Genomic DNA, 19,998 nt, shown 5'->3' on the forward strand with positions numbered 1-19,998 from the left:
TCTAAGAAAATTTGATAATTGTAATGACAGTAGGTCGATTCCTTGTTTGTTTGGGATTCTATAATTGAATAAATATCCATCCTTTCATTCCCCACCTCTCTCAGTCACTGAAGTGATCATTCAGTTTACATGTGACAAAAAAAGCCAGAGAATTCATTTATAGTTGTGTGTGTGTGTGTGTGTGTGTGTGTGTGTGTGTGTGTGTGTGAGACTCACCACTTTGTTCTTGTCTGTCCTTAGCATCTAACACAGGTCTGTCTATCATCAGTTACTACATTTTCCCTCAGTTATTGATATTTGATTTTGGCCTGATCTGGTAATTGATCTTGCCATGCCCTTGATTTCCTTGAAAAGGGATCTTGTTGAAAACCAAGGAAAGCTTGACAGTGCCCTCAGGTGGAACTGTGACAAACATTTTTCCTATTCAATTCACTTATTTAGTATGTTCCTTTGGCTACATATATTAAGCAGCACAATATTCATATTGTTCTGTCATCAGATGACCACTTCAGGAAGTACTAGTTTATTCAGTTGCTTATCAGCATGTACAAAATATAATAAAATACAAGGAAATAACAATGTTAACATAAATCTATTCATAGAGAGCCTTGATGGGTTAGAGTATAGTTCAGATTCCCTGTTCGAGAGACAGCTGCATCTTCTTGTGCAGTGCCAGCTTTATCCAATAGACAAAATGGTGAACGTCAGTGTGAACGGATTTGGCTGTATGGGGTGCTTGGTTACCAGAGCTGCCATCTGCTCTCCTCTTGGCATAGTGGAGACTGTTGCCACCAATGACCCCTTCATTGACCTCAACTACATGCTCTACATGTTCCAGTATGACTTCACCCACAGCAAATTCAATGGCACAGTCAAGGCCAAGAATGGGAAGCTTGTCATCAACGGGAAGCCCATCACCATCTTCCAGGAGCGAGATTCCACTAACATCAAATGGGATGATGCTGGTGCTGAGTATGTTGTGGAGTCTACTGGTGTCTTCACCACCATGAAGAAGGCCGGGGCCCACTTGAAGGGTGGGGCCAAAAGTGTTTTCATCTCTGCTCCTTCTGCCAATGCCCCCATGTTTGTGATGGCTGTGAACCATGAGAAATATGACAACTTACTCAAGACTGTCAGCAATGCATCCTGTACCACCAACTGCTTAGCCCCCCTGGCCAAGGCCATCCATGGCAACTTTGGCAATGTGGAAGGGCTCAAAACCATGGTCCATGCCATTACTGCCACTCAGAAGACTGAATGGCCCCTCTGGAAAGCTGTGGTATTATGGCCTTGGGGCTGCCCAGAACATCATCCCTCCATCCACTGGTGGTGCCAAGACTGTGGGCAAGGTCAACCCATAGCTGAACAGGAAGCTCAGTGGCATGGCCTTCCATTTTCCTACCCCCAATGTATCCATTGTGGACCTGAATGCCTCCTGCAGAAACCTGTCAAGTATGATGACATCAAGAAGGTGGTGAAACAGGCGTGTGAGGGTCCACTGAAGGGCATCCTGGGCTACACTGAGGACCAGGTTGTCTCCTGTGACCTCAACAGCAACTCCCACACTTCCAACTTTGATGCTGGGGCTGGCATTGCTCTCAATGACAACTTTTTAAAGCTCATTTCCTGGTATGACATTGAATTCAGCTACAGCAATAGGGTGGTGGATCTCCTGGCCAACATAACCTCCAAGGAGTAAGAAACCCTGGACCACCCACCCCAGCAAGGACACTAAGGTCAAGAGAGATGGCCTCAGTTGCTAAGGAGTCCCTATCACCACACCATCCCCAATACTGAGCATCTCCCTCAAAATTTCCATCCCAGACCCCCATAATAACAGGAGGGGCCTAGTGAGTTCTCCCTATTCTCTTGAATGCCAACAATAGAGTTTGCTGTACCTCAAAAATATTTTTTGAAATTATAATATAATTACATCATTTCCCACTCACTTTACTCCTTCCACCACCCCACCACCCCCATGTTCACATTCATAAGGGTGGTGATAGGATGTAATTTTTCAGATAAAAGGAGTGAATTCAAGGAATCTGTTGTGCAGCATGAATACTCTTAGTTACTGTTCTATTTTTCCAAAGAGACAGCATAATCAAGAATTATAAAAGGAAGCATTTCATTGGGGGCTTGCTTATAATTTAAGAGGGTTAATCTATGACCATTATGGCAGGGAGCATGGTGGCTGATAGGCAGGAACGGTCTGAGAACTCACATTTGGTACACAAGTTACAGGCAGAGACAGGGTAAGACTGGGCCTGACGTGAGCTTTGTAAACCTCAAAGCCCACCCTCAGTAACACATCCACTCCAACAGAGCCACGCCTCTGAAACATACCTCCTTCTTAAACAGTTCCAGCAACTAAAGGTACTAAGCATTCAAATATATGAGATCAGGAAGTAAGCAAAGGTCAAGATAAATGCCTTTCTTGGACAAAGGCTTAGAGTGAAACTATGACAGAAGGACTATAAACAGAAAAACATTATGGCATTAATTCAAACTATGAAATAACTCTTGATAAGTACTATATTCATCACTTTTCTTGTTGCTGGTACAAAACAATGGACAAAAACAACACCAAAATGGAAGGGTTTATTTTGGCTTGCAATTTGAGGGAATGCAATCATCATGGCAGGGCAGTCATGACAACAGGATTGTGAGGTTGCTGCCTATATTGCATCTATAGTCAACAAGCAGAAAGTGATGAATCCTGATGCTAAGCTCACTTTCCATTATCATTTAGTCTAGGACCCATGGTAGCTTGCAAGTGGGTAGGCTTCTGTCTTAGTTAGGGTTTTACTGCTGTGAACAGACACCATGACCAAGGCAAGTCTTATAAAAAACAACATTTAATTGGGGCTGGCTTACAGGCTCAGACGTTCAGTCCATTATCATCAAGGTGAGAGCATGCCAGTATCCAGGCAGGCATGGCACAGGCAGAGCTGAGAGTTCTATGTCTTCATCCAAAGGCTGTTACTGGAAGACTGACTTCCAGGCAACTAGGGTGAGGATCTTAAGCCCACACCCACAGTGACACACCTACTCCAACCAGGTCACATCTATTCCAACAAGGCCACACCTCCAAATGGTGCCACTCCCTGGTCCAAGAATATACAAGCCATCACAGCTTCCCACCTTCATTAATGTAAACTAGATATTCTATCACAGTTGTTTGTCTCCAAGGTAAATCTAGATAACCCAAGGTAAATCTAGATCCCATGAAGTTGATAATCAATATTAACCATCTCTCATTATTTTGATACATTCCATTTCATGAAAATCAAGAAAAAAGAAACACAGAGGAACACATCCTCAATGTTACAATGCAAGGCCACAGATAAAAAGAATTTTTCTTGAACATATCCTTATTGAAATATATTGATTTGGTCAAGTAATAGATGCTGAATGTTAAGATTAAAGAAATACCTGATGCTTTTTACATACTGAATATGCTAGGCTCACATGAGGTGGAAAATTCATTGAAGAAATTTGGGAGTGATAGAAGAAAAACAACTATGATACAAACAAACCAACCAGATATTTAACCAAACAAAGGAAACTTTTTATGGATGAATTTGGAATGAAAATGGTCTTTGCTTCAGTTCCCAAATGACACCATTGCAGTGTGCTTAACAGTCATGTGTTTCAATCAGGCCCTTTCAAATAAAGGGCATGTTATATGGGAATCAAAACTTGGTATTACCAAAAGGCTTTCCCTGGCCTAAGTGGGGACCACTACTCTAAGGCCAAACTGAGTATCTGTGAGGCCAAATGTCACTCAAGAAGACCTTTAAAAATGTGAGTACTTTGCTTTCACAACTGTTCTGCCCTGTTATAGCACTATCCACTTTCCTGTCAGCTGCCTTTTGTTCCCTGAACTTTGAGTTTCTGCTTCTCTCAGTTCCTTAACAACACCAACTTCTTTCCTAACTTAGTCATCTCAACAATGCTTTCCTCTTTAGTGTTCTGTACCTTGGGATCTTTTACTGTAATTTTCAAAGTGAAGACAAAGTATCCTGTAAGAGACTCTCCTACTGAGGGTAAGTTAGCATAGTCCTAAGCAGTTTCTCTTTCAAGGTTGGGGTAGAGTGCTTGCCTAGTACACACATGGCCTTGGTTGAAAATAAAACAGTATTTCAGCTGTAGAATCACAATAGAATACATTAAAATCTGTCTATGAGTGGCTGAGAGGCTTGTGGATGAACTGCAGAACCATCCTGAGCCTGTCAGGTTTTTATCCCTATAACTTGAGATAATAATAAGTACACAATTTGTCCACTAGGCAGAATAAGTGAAGACAGATAAAGAAAGGTTTGATTCTCAGATTTTGACATAGATATCCAAGTTAAAGAGGAAGACAATAAGTGAATTTTGAAGATATTTGTTTTATGAGTCATCAAGATAGTGCTGATCTCATGGGACATGAAAGTATAGTGATGGTGACCAGAGGCTGGAAGAGTGAAGAAGAAAGAATGAAAAGAGGTTGGTCAATGGATACTAAGCTAGAATAGAAGCAAGAAGCTTTGGTGTGATGTTAATAGAGTAGAATAACTATAGGCAAAATAATGATATGTGTACAATAATTATGTACTGTACATAAAAATAATAGAGTTTGGATTGGAAAGATTGCTTGATAGTTAGACTGCTCGACATACAAGCATATCTACCTGAGACCATATACCCCCCCCCCAGGACCCATGTAAAAAGCCAGGCAAGGCTATAATATAATATAATATAATATAATATATTATCTATATTGTCTGTAACTACAGCACAGGAGGAACAGTTGGTTCCCCAAAGCTTGTTGTAGTACACCGAGACAATCCAAAATAGTAGACTCTAAGTTAAGGAAGATATCTTGTCTCAAAAAATAAAGTAGATAAAATTTGAGGAAGGCATTCTGATCCAAATGTTGACCTTTTGACCTTCTAGGCACATGCTACAACTATACACACACATGTATACATGTATAACACACACACGTACATACACATGCCCTCACACAAGCATGCATGGACACGTGCATACATGTATGTGTAGGGAAAAAAGAAGAAATAAGGATCTTTATGTTTTCACTTATATAAAAAGTGTTTGTGGTGATATCTATATTATTTAATCTGATTTAAACATAATATCTCATAAATATTTATAATTGTATGATGTTTTCATGTTACATTTAAAATAAAATGAAAAGACAGTGTTGTCTTTATGTCCACTGAGATTGGAAAATATGTTAGAACTCAGAAAAAAAAACTTTTGAGCTGAAAATAACAAAAGCAAAACGATCATTAACCTTTAATGACTCCACATAAATAATCACATAAATAATGGGATTATCCAGATATATGAAGCTAGGAAATAAGAATGTCAGAAGGTTATGATCAAGGCTCTGAATAATAGCAGCAGTTTACTAGATGATGAGAGTGTGTAGTTTATGTAGGGTTAGTGGTGTCCCACGCCCACTCTGCCACAGGGCTCGGGCCACTTGGGGAGGTGGGACATGGGAGTTTGACTGCACTTACCTGACTCTGTTGCCTGGAGCATGTCTGGCTACGGGAAGCCATGAGACCCCACTCCAGGGGTAGGGGAGCGCAGTCTGAGATTCGGGGACAGCCGGAGCTGGCTCAGGGTATCTCAGGCTCTTGAACACCCAGGCATTGCTGGATGTTGTGGTAGAGCTGAGAACAGAGTGGGGGCCAGCGGGCTGGATCTAGCCTGGGCCAAAGGGGAAAGCAGGAAGAGCTCTGGCTGGGTCCCGCAGGGAGGAGAGAGTCCTTGGCTTGCTGGGCAGGTGTCTTGGCTTGGTGGAGGCCATGGCTGGGAGTGCTGAGAGGCCTTCTGTGGGAGATTAGACAGCTGGCTCTTTAGGCGAAGGCCTGTCCCATAGCTCCCTATGGTAGATTCTGATGAAAAGAGACAGTCCATGGCTTTAAAGCATTTATTGTCATGGCGGAGAGTTGTGATGAGTAAAACCGTACCCCACTTTCTCAGGGCAGGCCTGAGGTTAAATACCTTTTGCAGGGAGGAGTGTTTGAGAAGGAGAGCTTAATTGGCTAAGCCCTTTGGGCCTTTAGGTACTTCATTAAAGTGGAGATCTGTCTTGAGGCTAGTGACCACAAGTCACATCCTCTACCTGTGGAGGCCTTTGGGGTATTGCCCTTATGAGACTGATGGCCACAGATCTATGGAGAGCTTTGGCCTCATTCCAGGAGCCGGGTGTCCAGAAGCATGGCAAAATGCCTACCATCCCTGCAGGGTCACCGGGTTTCAAGACTGCTTGACCAGGGACCAGGCTGCCTTTCACAGTCCTATGATGTGGCATCATAGAATGTCCTAGAAAGCCAGCACATGAGCATCTAAGACAGGACAACTGTAAATTCAAGTCTTAAGTGGAACACAGAGTATAAACCATAGACATGGGGAGAGAGAAGAAGACCCAGCAGGGGAGGGGGTGGAGAAATGATTCAAGAGAAGAATCAACCTTACCTCCATGGCAGTAACTAACAGAGGCAAGACTTTTGAAAATGGTGTATTCAACAGAGTTAAATACCACAGAGCAACTGAAATGAGGAACAATACTGGTTTATTGAATTTGACAGGCAGGATTTTTTTTTTTTTTTTTTTTTTTTTTTTTTTTGGTGTTCTAGTGGCATCGAGGGAGAGAAGTGTAACTCCTAGATGTGCATGTCGAAAGATTACAAGTTTATTTGAATGCATTTAGAAACTGGATTCTCGGTAGACTCCTGAAGTATGTTCCCATTATAAGTGATTGGCAGGTTCTAAAGAGGCAAGCAAGGGTTATGAGAGCCCCAAAGTCAAGATTGGCTACTTTCTCAGAAAGCACTTAGGAGGGGAGGTTTGTTAATGCAGATTAAGCAACAGCTAATGAATGAAAATGTTGCCTCTTACTATGTAAATGGGGAAGCTGGTTTGTGTACAATGTGGTTAATAATGAATTAGAGCTTTAAGTCTCTCGCTCCTCACACTGATTATAATATAGTATGGGATTAAATGATCATGTTTGTTTTAACCTTGATTTTTGCCTACCCAAAATAGTGAGGTCTACAATGTAAGCCATGGGCTGCTAATTTAGCACGGAGCAAGTTGAAAGTACTCTTTTCCTAATTCAATTCGAGTTTATTAAATAAACAGGGCTGTACAGAACATAGCTCTATTATAGCCTAGAGCTCTTTCTCAGAAGGGCTTGTGTAAGAACTTCTACAAGAATCAACTAGAAGCTCATTGAAACGAGGAAAGTGAGTCTGCTAAAGTGTAGTTGGGAGAATTGGCAGGACTAGGTCTGGTGATGAGCCAATTCAGAAGAGCCTGAGCACCTCTTCAAAGGAGCAGCATGTGAAAAGGATTCAAAAGGACTCCGGGACTTCCCTAAACAGTCTGCAACCTGCAAGAGGAATCTAAGTAAAGACGGATTCATAATCAGCAAAGAACACTTCCATTAGTAATAGCTGTTTAAAGATAAATATACCACCTCAAAGGTAAGCTCCCCACCACTATAAAATGTCAAGGTCAGAATTAGGTGGCAATTTATTGCAAATGTAATAAAAAAATGGGAGTATTAGGATTAAATTAGGAGTATGACAGGAATAAATCAAAAAGACATTGGCTAATTAATAGGCAGGTTTAACTTCTCATATGATTTTGTTGGACTGGAGATTTCAAAGCTACAGCTATGAGATCATCACAGGCTTAATAGTTATCTTCTGACAGATCAACATGGCCTTCAATCTTCAGGGACACCTCAAGGTTCTTTGACGTTCCAACCACCATGTCCTCACTAGAAAGAGAAAAGGCAAAAAATTTTGTTTTCTGCAAAAGGAGATAGGCTTAAATGTATCTACTCTTTTATAGAACTTTTCTAGAAGTTCCATATAACAACTAAGAATTGGTATATTTGTATTCAGTATCCACATATAAGAATGAAAGAGAGACCTTTATCTTGGGTAGATGTATAAACCATATGGAAATAAGCATTATGTACCTAAGGAGAAAGAGCAGACATATGAGAACAAGCTGAAACCACTGGTGATAGGCACGTGTTGAGTTCAGATTGAAAGTTTAAGATCTTTTCTAATACTTAAATTGTATGAGACCATACCAGACATATTCACCAATATCACTTTCAACATACTTTCCATCAAGAAGGCACGAACTATTTTACATGTTACCCTAGCTGTTGGTTTAGCCAGTTCTCTGCATCCGGTTTCCTTTGTTCTAATCATCAGAGTGGCTTCCTGTTTTCTGTCTGTACCTGGATTAATGTAGTTCTAGAAACTATTAATCTTATTAGTGAAAACATTCTTTCTTCACAGAATCTCTTAGGAAATAAAATATAGTATAAGGTAAGCAGGTTTAAGTGAAAATAATTGGTTGAGGAGAGACATGATGCCTAGAGGCAGTTCCTTTGTATGGGAGAAAAGCCGCCAACACTTTCAAAGTAGTCAAGAGAACAGCGATTCATTCAAATAGCAAATATTATTGAGCATTTCCACTGTGTGTCAGGCACTTTTAAATGCTGGAGATAAAGGGGCAAACACAATCGGCATTGATTCTGGCTTTGTGGAACTTATTAATTCCAAGACGAATAAAATATTTTTAAAAGCCTTAAGAGGCTAAGGAGATGGTTCTGTCAGTGAAATCCTTGCATACGTGCATGAACACTTGAACTCAGTCCCCTTGGACACACAGAAGCTGGATATATTCACATGAACCTGCAAAGGCAGTACTGAGGAAGCAATGAAAGAAAGAGGAGCTTGCCTGTCAGAGGTCTGAGCTCAGGGAGAAACCCTCTATGAGAAAAATAAAGTTGGGAAACAACTGGGAAAGTGGCATCAAAGTGTAGATGCCACAGAAGCACATGCATGTGCATACACGCCTGCACACGTGTACACAAATACATGAACACATACACATACAAATAATGATATAAAACTTAAGAAATGTTGTGACTGGGGACATAGGCCAAATACAGATGAACAAGAATCTAGTTATTTGGCCTTTTCTTGGATTTGTAAAATAAAATGAGAGGCCCGATGTGGTGGCACACCTGTGTAATTCTGGCACTTTAAATGTGCATGCCAGAGGATCAGCAGTTCAAGACCATCCTTGGCTATAGCAAGTTCAAGGCCAACCTGTGCTACATGAGATCTTATCTCAAAAAAAAAAAAAAATAGGGGACTGTGGAAAGGAGAGAAGGAGGATGGGAAGGGAGACATTGGGTTATAGAGGCTATTCTGAACTAATATACAAGGAACAATTTAATGGTTCTGTCGCATTTAATCACTGTCACATTTTAGGAGCAGGAAGGAGAGCTTAGGACAATTGGTATTATACATGTGAACCTGAACTAGTATCTATAGATGACCTTGAAACTATTTTCTTCCTGTGTGCTCCTTTGTGGTTTCTTTGAGGCAGTGTTCTTCAGTGATCACCATTTACCAACCCTGCTTTCCATAATCCTTCCCTCGCCTGGTGTCTGGTTATGTAGCTCTGTGTCAACCCACTGTAAATATTACTGCATTTGCAAGTATAATAACAAATTCCAGGCAACTTTGCCTTTCCATATTGTCTGACAAGAGGCCATAATTGTTTTGAATTTGTACTTACATCCTGAAACATTTTGCATGCTGCATTTAATCACTGCCACATATTAGGAGCAGGAAGGAGAGCTTAGGACAATTGGTATTATACATGTGAACCTGAACTAGTATCTATAGATGGGATCTTGTTCGGACTCATATATCCTTATGTGGATCACAACTCAAGGATCTTGTGTGGCTAAGTCCTTCCAGACAGTTCGGCAGCATTGTTTTGTTCTTAACTTGCTTGAAATCTATAACCACTTCAAGCAAAAACAAACATGCTCTGTATTTAAAGAAATTCTCAGTTTTTGAGTGGTTTGACAGCCTAATCCCAATGTCTCTTTCAAAGTATTCTTTCCCTTTCCATTCGTTCTACATGCTTTGCCTTTGGAAATGATAAGCAGTTTGGACTTGACTATTAGCAGTACTGCTTAGTATGTCCCCCCCAGTGGTTTTCTAAAAATTACTATATTTCTCTGGGTGAACTGTAAGACGTTTTATAGCAAACTAAATCTTGTTTTGGCTGTTGTTGTTTAATGACAACTGTATTCCTTCTTTCTTTTCTGCTTCTGCTTCCATTTTGGTGGGGTGGGGGCTCAGATTCTCTAATTTCTTAATTATACACAGGATAACACAAAGGCATTTTCATGGATGTATATAATGTATTTTAAGAATATTTCTCTTATATCTCTCCACACTCCCAATTTCTCATCCTTCCCTCTCCCATCAGTTCCCTCATTTCCCAAATAGTTTCCGAATCTGACCCAAACCATTCTCTCATATGCTTACTCTTGCCCTATGCTACTCCTATATGTATTGACAATGACTAATCCTGTGTGTGATCTTGGTCAGTCTGCTTAATCTTTGAGATACTTTCCACCACTTTGGTAGAGTTATACTCAATACCTACTAAAGGTAACATGGAAATTGTGGTGGTTTGAATAGGTATAGTCTCCATCGATTCATGTGTTTTAATGCTTGGCCATAGGGAGTGGCGGTATTAGGTGTTGTATTGTTGGAGTAGGTATAGCCTTGTTAGGGGAAGTGTGTCACTGTGGAGACAAGGCTTTGAGGTCATATATGCTCAAGGTATACCAGTGTGGTACACAGTCTCCTTCTGCTGCCTGTGGATCAAGATGTAGAACTCTTGTCACCAGCACCATGACTGTATGCTGCCATGCTTCCCATCATGAAGCCTCTGAAGTGGTAAACTGGCCCCAATTAAATTTTTTCCTTTATAAGATTTACCTGTGTAAGAGTTGCCTTGGTCATGGTCTCTATTCACAGCAGCAAAATCCCAACTAAGACAGAAGTCCTTAAAACAATACCACCTAGTATAAAGTTTAGGACATAGAAGAGAATAATGTAGTAGTCTACATCTCAGCCATCTGAGCTTCATGCTATGCAAAAGTTATGTGTTTTAAGACCCATGTCCTCAGACTAATGTCCTCTGTCATTGTGACCACTGTAGCGAGTTAACACATTACCACTGCCTCATAATGCATCTATGTTTCAGATGACGTTTCCTCCAGAGGAATGTCTCAGTTTCAGTTGAGCTGACACCTGAACATATTAAATAGATCTCTTCTTGGCATTTTCTATTACAGTTCTCTGCTGTATCCATGTTCATCTTGGCACTTAGCATAACTTGAAGAAAATCACTTCTGTGTTTGAGCACTTTGTTATTTTCTCTTTGTCTGTGGGGTGAGCCATGCTCAAAGGCAAAGACCATACTCTTTTTAAATTAACACTGAGTTTCTCAACCATAGAAAAATCTGTTATATAGAACAATGATATATAATGATAAATATTTGGGAATATAGTGGTGGGGCTGTTAGATGGATGGATATAATAAGAGGAAAAACAATTGAACATTTGAAAACTTTTTAATAGACATTTTAGGCACAATGAAAAAGTGGGAGAATAAAATTTTTTAGTAGACATGTTTCTAGCTACCTCAAATTATATGAAGATTGACTTCCTTAAACAGAAAGGGTTAGGGAAGTTTTGAGTAAGTGGAGACTTGTACAGAGAGAAGTTGGATGTGAAGAATTTGGAAAAGAGAATTAACACAGAAATTCCTAAAATACTATGCTTATCACCCAAGGCTTTGCATATGGAAACACTGGAAGAGGGCTGTCTCACACTGCCTTCTTCCTATTCCTTTGTCCTTCCTGCCTAGAATCTAGCGTGACAGCCCAGCTGCTCAAACTCCCACACTCTAGCAAGAGTCCTTAGCTTGTGAAGTGAAAAATACAACAGCACCAACCTGTCACAGCTGAGGAATCAGAAAACAAGTTAGGTTTTCGAGCTGTCAGGTTGAGAAGGATTTGCAAGCGCCTTCCCACCTACTCTATGCTATGAAGATGGATTTCTAGAGGTTTTAGAGAGATTTGTACTATGGCTTTGAGGTTTACAAAATGCCACCATCTGAAGACTTTGAATTATTCTTCCCCTGTATTTCATTTGTAATGTACATTTGCCAGCATAAAAAAGTATTAAAAGGACATTTGAACAGTAATAAGACCCTTAGCACTTATGAGCAGCTATTTCCTTTGAAATGGAGTTGTTGTGCTAGAGGAACATAAGCAGTCGCAAACTAGGTTAACCCTTCATCTGCCAAAATCTACTGATACCTGGTATGGATTTATGAATCCACAGCCTAACTTCTTAGTTCCTGAAAGACGTAAAATCTAAGAATTTTGACTAAATGTTTTCTGTTCGTTCCTTTTCTCATCTCCTGCCACACTCCATTCTCAATGTGAAGGAGAAATAAATTCCCAAGAACTCATTGAAACCAGTTTTAGTTCTAGCTTCATGAATTAACTATCTAACCTCTGGTAGGTCAGTTAGCTTCCTTGAGCCTAGTGTTCTCAAACATAGAGTGGAAACAATACCAGCTTCTGTTAAATACAGATTTTGGATTTTTAAAAAGTCTTCTATGAAAATACACAACATGATCCTGACATGTCTTAAGTGTTTCATAGTCACTTTGGAAACTGTACTTGGGTGATTGTTCATAGGCTCTATGCCTTAGCTTCCTACTTTACTAACTAGAAATTGACTTTAAATTACTGCGAATATTATTGATTGCATCTATAAGTGCTTGAGACTCTGTTTCTTGTTAACACTAGCTTTCATTCATTTGATTTGTCTATAGATACAATGGAAGAAATCTTCATTTAACAAGCAATGCTATTATCACTACAAATACTAGTTAACAATGTTTTGCTATATGTTGGCTTCCCAAAGTACTTTGAGACATTCAAACTGCACAAAAAACTAATAATAACATTCCATTTATAGTTTATTTAGTTTATTGTTCATCTTCAAACAAGAATAGTCTTGAAAACAGACTATATGTTGCAGGTGAAAATTTGACAGTCAGCCAAGGCTTAATTCAGAGTCAATAAAGTAATGCCCCAATGGCTAGGTGGATGTGCAAATTTTCTCCACATGATAAATAAGCAGAGCATGATTTCTATCAGATCAATCTGAGCTTGAGTCATTCCTTCTCTAATCAATAAATCTGAATGTGAGCTGAAATATGAAGTCAATAGATAGAGTGTTACATTCACTTTAAACTCCTTCATCAAACATACCTAGCAAGTTTTCTATTATTTCCATAAATTCAAAATACCAGGCTTTTTCTTTTAACACGTTAAAGGAAGTGTTACAAACAGGACTTGCTTGGATCTTGTTAGAAATCCACACAGATTCTCTAACCTTGCCAACATGGTAGCTACAATTACATTGGAACTATACTATAAAGCAAAATTGGGTTAGAGGCAACACCTATGAAAATTGTGTTGTTTGAAAATTATTGCTAGGGTAGTTTAGAAGTTGATGAGCAAGTCTATGGACTTGAAGGCTTTTAAATACTATGGGAAAGTATTCTGTATTTTTGCCCAAGGTCAAATCCTTCCCACTTCTTTCCTTAATGTGTTAACTTTCCACAGAATCTTTCCTTAATAATGTTAACTCTCCACAGAATGTATTTATGTACACATAACCAAGCCAGCCTTATCAAAGCTTCAAATCTTGACAAAGCAATGCTTGTATAACATTGCTAAAAGTTTATTTTGTTAAATGGTCTTGTTGTCAAACTGCCTGCCTTCGAAGTGTTTGCTTATGTTTATACCAACAGATCTGAGCTGCTCTCAACCTTTGTAGGAGGGGCTTTTTTTGGCAGGGGTATCAGTCAATGCAGAGACTTATAACTGGTCAGAGTGCTGAGAATAAGAAGAGAAATGACTGAGTCCTCAGCCCTAAACGTGACATTTCAGAAGATGGGGCAAGATGAATCAAGTGCCATAATATGGGAAGGAGTGCTGTGATAAGGCTAACCTTGTCAACATGGTAGCTACAATTACATTGGAACTAGACTATAAAGCAAAATTGGGTTAGATAGGGACATGATAGGGGAATTGAACTCAAACCTGCACAAGATAAACCCAAGTCAACAATCCAGCATGGAGGTGGGAGAAGCTCAAGAGGTCACAGCCCCTAGCTGAAAACCTATTCAGAATTCATAGCTGTTGGAGAAAAGGGTCACTTTTCTGTGGGATTTGACCATTGGTACATCCAGGCTGCAAAAAAAAAAAAAAAAATGGCCCTGTGCCCATGTTGGTAGCACTAATGGGACTTGGTGGAAAGGAAGAAAGAAAGAAAGAAAGAAAGAAAGAAAGAAAGAGAGAGAGAGAGAGAGAGAGGGAGGGAGGGAGGAAGGAAGGAAGGAAGGAAGGAAGGAAGAAAGAAAGAAAGAAAGAAAGAAAGAAAGAAAGAAAGAAAGAAAGAAAGAAAGAAAGAAAGAAAGAAAAGAAGGAAAAGAAGGAAAGAAGAAAAGAAAAGAAGACATGGAGTTGAGATGGAGATGTTACAGGGAGTCCTGACAGAGAGTTCGACTGGGAAGTCAAAGTTTGGGTGTAGTCAAAATAAATTGCATACATTTCAGGAATTTTCAAAGACTAACTAAAAGAGGTTGTTAAAAAGAACAAAATTCAGTTAATCTATAAATTTGGGTGAGAAAAATTTATCCTTTTCATACTAACCTTGCAATATTTGTTTCAACTAGGAAGGAAGACTCACAAGTAGCATCATCATCAGTGGCTGTAATTTTATCGCCAAAAAGATTGAAAACATTTCTATATCATATTGCAGGAGCTGCAGATATCTCAAAATATCACTTCCCTGTGGTTACTTGAAAAGTATGACAGTTTTTAGACTCTCCAGTAGACCTTACTATTTGAGAAACCATGTCTTCTATTTTTAAAAATGATTATTTTAAAGGATAACAATTCTTTTCATTCATATATATATATATATCCCCTGTGGCTGCTTTCATATTGCAAAGGCAGAGTTGAGTAATACCAATAAACTACATTGCTCACAAAGTCGAAAATATTTGTCATATATTCTTGATGTGGAATAAAAGGTTTTCAACGCCCAATTTAAATTGTTAATGTGGAGGCATGTGTATAATAATCTATAATCTATCTTCAAACCCTTTTGCAACTATTTCAAAACAATTAGTCTCTGTGGATTTTCTTTTGATCATTAATCTGAGAAGAGGTTCATAAGCTTCACTAAACTGAAAAAATAAAAATGAATCACAAGCTCAACTCCTGTCCACATGTGCTTACACAGTGGGGACCATTTTGCCATCAACAAACAGACTTAACTACTTAACTGCAAATTTCCTTCATCTCTCCACCTAATTTGGCTGTCTCTTATGCTATCTTCCTTTGGGTTATTTCGTTAAATATTTCAACTCAAAACTTTTTCTGAACATATTCTATGTACCAGCAATTGAGGAAATAGTGAGCAGAACAGACCTAGCCCTACTCATAAATAGCATACATTTTTTCCATGGTGAAGAACCATACTAAAAGAATTAAGGAAAACAAAAATACTTAAGTTTTGTCAAGTATTATAGATGAAACAAAAATTTAAAAAAAAACACAAAAAAGCATTTTAACTAAGTAACTAAAGCCTCAAAAACAATCTACCTTGTTTATGGTGCAGGCTCAATAGTGCTGAGACTGCAGTTGTGTGTAAGCATGTTATCCTGTGTATGTGGGTGTATACTTGTGTGTAGGTTGGAGGACAATTTTCTAGAGAGGGTATTCTCCTTGCGTCCTGTGGGTCCTGAGGATTATTCTCAGCTCCTCAGGTTTGACAGCAAGCCCTTTTACCTGCTAAGCAAAAATCTGACATCAGCCCAGAAACCCACTTTTGAAGACCTAAAACAGGTGAGAGATTGAGGTGTGTGTGGAAGCAAGTATGGGGTTAGCAGGCAGAGCAAACAGCTACTGCCAAGTCCCCAGAGAAAGGGCATGCCTGCTTTCTTCCAGCAAGAAAACAAATGTGGAGACAGTGGGAGGAAGACAGTAGCTAAACAGCAGATATAAGATGAGATCAGAGGGTAATGAGGCCACTCTCTTCCCCTCCTGGCTTTCAGATTCACCCCCTAAAACTAGAAACAAACAATCATTAGAAACCAGAGCGACAACACATATTTTCCCTCCTAAAGATACAAGTTTAATTTATTTAGATTCAGACTTTGGTACTTTTTAAAGATTTCTAGGTAGTTCTGATATATAATAGTATTTAAAATAGTGCAGAAATTAACTAAATATTAGCTTTGCTTAAGCTGAGATGAAAATCAACAGAAACTTTTTGATAAATCTTTGATTTTAATATGTCTCAGGATGCTCCAGGCTGGGAACAAGAATACTGGCCAAGATGTCATTACAATAATCCAAGTATGTTGTGGTGAGCTGATTTTTTTTTTCAAAAAGGCAAGAAAATATATGTGTTTTGAAGAGCAAATTGTAGAGATTGTTTTTAGACTGTGGCATGAGAATTTTTTTAAAGGGGAAAAGTCAACAATAATGCCAATGTTTTGTAATCTAGTACTTTGTGGTGGTTTGAATCAAAATGATTCCCATAGTTTCATATATTTAAATATTTATTCCCCAGTTGGTAGAAATGTTTGGGAAGAGCTAAGAAGTGTGACCTTCCTGGAGGAGGAGAAGCAGGAGGAGCAGGAGGAGGAGGAGAAGGAGGAGCAGGAGGTATATCACTGGGAGGATGAGCTTTGAGGTTTTAAAAAGCCCAGGCCATTCCCAGTTATCTCTTTCTGCCTTCTACTTACAAATAAAGAAGAAGCTCTGCTTCAGTATCATACTTGCCTGCTGCCGTGTTCCTCACCATGATGAAATATACTCTAACCATCTGGAACTGTAAGCCCCCAACAAACTCTTTCTTCTATAATTTGCTTTGGCCATGAGATTTTATATATCAATAGAAAAAATGCACAGACATACACATAAACATGTACATGGAAGACTAAATAGCCGTAATTGTAAAGGGGAAATGTCAATACTTTTAGTGTTGGAGGTGTTACATGTTAGATTCCCATTAGACATCCAAATGGAGCTATCAAGTGAAAAGGTGCCTGGCTACACCCTGCAGTTTAAAAATGGTTTGAATGACAGAAAACATTTTAGGGTCTAATAACATGCTCCATTTAAATTCACAAAGTAAAATGATGTCACTATGGGAGTGACTCTGAACGGAAGTTAGAAATAGTCTAGGATTCTGATATAGGTAAGTCTAGAATTTGAAGAGGAACTGAAAAAAAAAAGAAAAACAGAAAAAAGAAAAGAAATTAGAGAAGAAAACTGGATTGATGATGAAAACCAGGTGTCATGTCCCAAAGGAAAGGGAATGGTCTCCCTTGCTAAATAGGCCTAAAAGATCAAGTAACACTGGTAAACGTAATGAAAGCAATGTTAGTGAAGTGGGAGAGGAAGGAGGGGACAATGAACAAGGACTGCTTGGAGAGATCATTCTTTCAGGGAGTTTTTTGGTATAGGGAAAAGAAAAAGAAAAACTGTCTTCTAAAATTTGAATCCAGTTGATTTTTTGAAGATTAATGACAGTAAATCAACATGAAGAAAAAGATTTCTAACACAAGAGACAGAAGAGTTAGTGAGAGTGTTCAATATATTAAAGAAAGGGTCAGACTTCCTTAGTTCAAAACAAAAACCTGACTGTACCTCTTCTGAGCTTGGGAAATTGGGCAGTGTCTTCTCTGTGACATGGTTTATGTATCTAGGAATTTATGAATTCTACTTCTACACCCACATCCATGCATTGAACCAACTCTGTATATAACATATTAAAATTTCGCTTCTGGGCTAAACCTGCAACAACATTTTCTTGGTATTATTCCTTAAACACAGTGTAGTGACTATTCACCATGCTTTTATTGTACATGATAGTTTTAAAAATCCACAGATGATTCAAAGAATACAGGGTTCTGGGGATACTGGGAATGGTGTCACATGCATATAATCACAATTCTTTTTTTATTAGATATTTTCTTCATTTACATTTCAAACGCTATCCCCTTTGCTAGTTTCCTCTCTGAAAATCCCCTATACCTCCCCCCTCGCCCTGCTCCCCAACCCACCCACTCCCACTTCCTGGCCCTAGCATTCCCCTATACTCGGGCATATAATCTTTGCAAGACCAAGGGTTTCTTCTCCCACTGATGGCCGACTAGGCCATCCTCTGCTACATATGCAGCTAGAGACATGAGCTCTGGGGGTACTGGTTAGTTCATATTGTTGCTCCTTGGGTACTTTCTCTAGCTCCTTCATTGGGGATCCTGTGTTCCATTCAATAGATGGCTGTGAGCATCCACTTCTGTATTTGCCAATCACTGGCATAGCCTCACAGGAGACAGCTATATCAGGTTCCTGTCAGCAAAATCTTGCTGGCATATACAATAGTGCCTGGTTTCTTAGGTAACTGAGATGAGAGAATAACTTGAACTCAGAAGTTGAAGACCAGCCTAGGAAACATAGCAAGACCTCATTTCAGTAAATGAATGAATGAATTACTTAATATATACAGGATGACATGTACAGACAATGAGCAATTGAAGCTATTTTATATAAAATACTTGGTCACAAGCAGATTTTGGAAGCCATATGAGAGATGCTCTTAATCTTTAAATTTCAACTGTCCCCACTGGGTCATGTTTGAACTTTGTATCACTACCCAAGATAGTGACACTATTTTGATTATGAAAACTTGAGGAGTGCACATAGATGGTAGAAATAGGTCATTGGGAGAGACCTTTGAAATTTTACACAGGTCCAGGTGTCTATCACATCCATTGCTTAATAGGCTACTATGATATGAATAGCCTCTGCCAGACATATTTACTGCTAAGAACTTATCTGTTCTATATGGTTTCCCTATCATGATGGATCTAGATCCTCTGAAACTGTGAGTCAAATAAATCTGTCATCCCTTAGGTAGTTTTTGTCAGCATTGAAGTTACAGTGATGGAAAACTAGTACAGGTATACTAGAACTAATCACTTACCCACACTGGGGTATGACTACAGAATATCAACTATTTGGAGTATTGCAGTACTGTAAAACATTTACTGGTACACAGTAAAAGTTCAAAAACTTGGCTAGTAATAATTGCAGTTATATTTCTTTGATGACAAGCACTACTTAAGATTTATTTTCCTGAGAATCTTTCTCACCAGGTAACTCCCAGGTTCAGTTAAATGCACGTTCAACCATCCTCTTGGCACCTAGCAGATATATAGCCATATGGTTGTGTTGACATTTGCTTGCTTTCTGTCCTCAAATATCAATTCTGTGTCTACTTTCCCACAAAGCCCTTCTTTCCCCCAAGATATGGAAGGAGTATTTACTGTTGGATTAAGAGCACAGACTTTTGAGTGAACTTTTCTTGACTTTGAATCTAGCTCTGTCACATGCTCTCTAAATTTACACTGTTATTTAACCCCCATCATTCATTTTTCCTGCCTGTAAAGATATCAGCATTTCCTACCTCATAAAGTAGAAATAGAAAATGAATCAATACACAAAATACCTTAAATAGCATATAGAACATAAATATACAATGTATTTCTATTATTATTATTTTATTATTAGAAATAATCTATTATTATGTGATATTATTTTCATGACTACATCTCTCGCTATATCCATCCTCTTGGCCCTAAATCAAGGTTTTGTACCTAGTGTTACAAAACATAGACATTATTCAAGTAAGTCTTTGTAACCTTTGATATTATCCCCAAGGTAATGGGGGTATGCACTGGTTTCTAGGAAATTCACCATTGTAATAACAGACAAGGAAATGTAAATTACTTATACACTATATGTTGTATGCTCTGGCAATGAGGTCAACAAAGCGTGTGTGATTGAATAATCAAAAAGACAACAGCAAGATGACTATTGATAGTCTGGTGCCTTGGTGAGTCTAACTACATACCATACCAAGGTTAAGATTCATCCCTTCAATGAAGAACTTTAGTGTCACATAGGGTTAT

At 38.9% G+C, this 19,998-nt stretch overlaps 1 pseudogene; it reads left to right on the forward strand.

The window, feature by feature from the left end:
* Gm4908 (predicted gene 4908) lies at positions 682-1,899 on the forward strand (annotated as a pseudogene).

The sequence above is a fragment of the Mus musculus genome, chromosome X (genome assembly GCF_000001635.26).
Source record: "Mus musculus strain C57BL/6J chromosome X, GRCm38.p6 C57BL/6J".
NCBI classification, from domain to species: domain Eukaryota; kingdom Metazoa; phylum Chordata; class Mammalia; order Rodentia; family Muridae; genus Mus; species Mus musculus.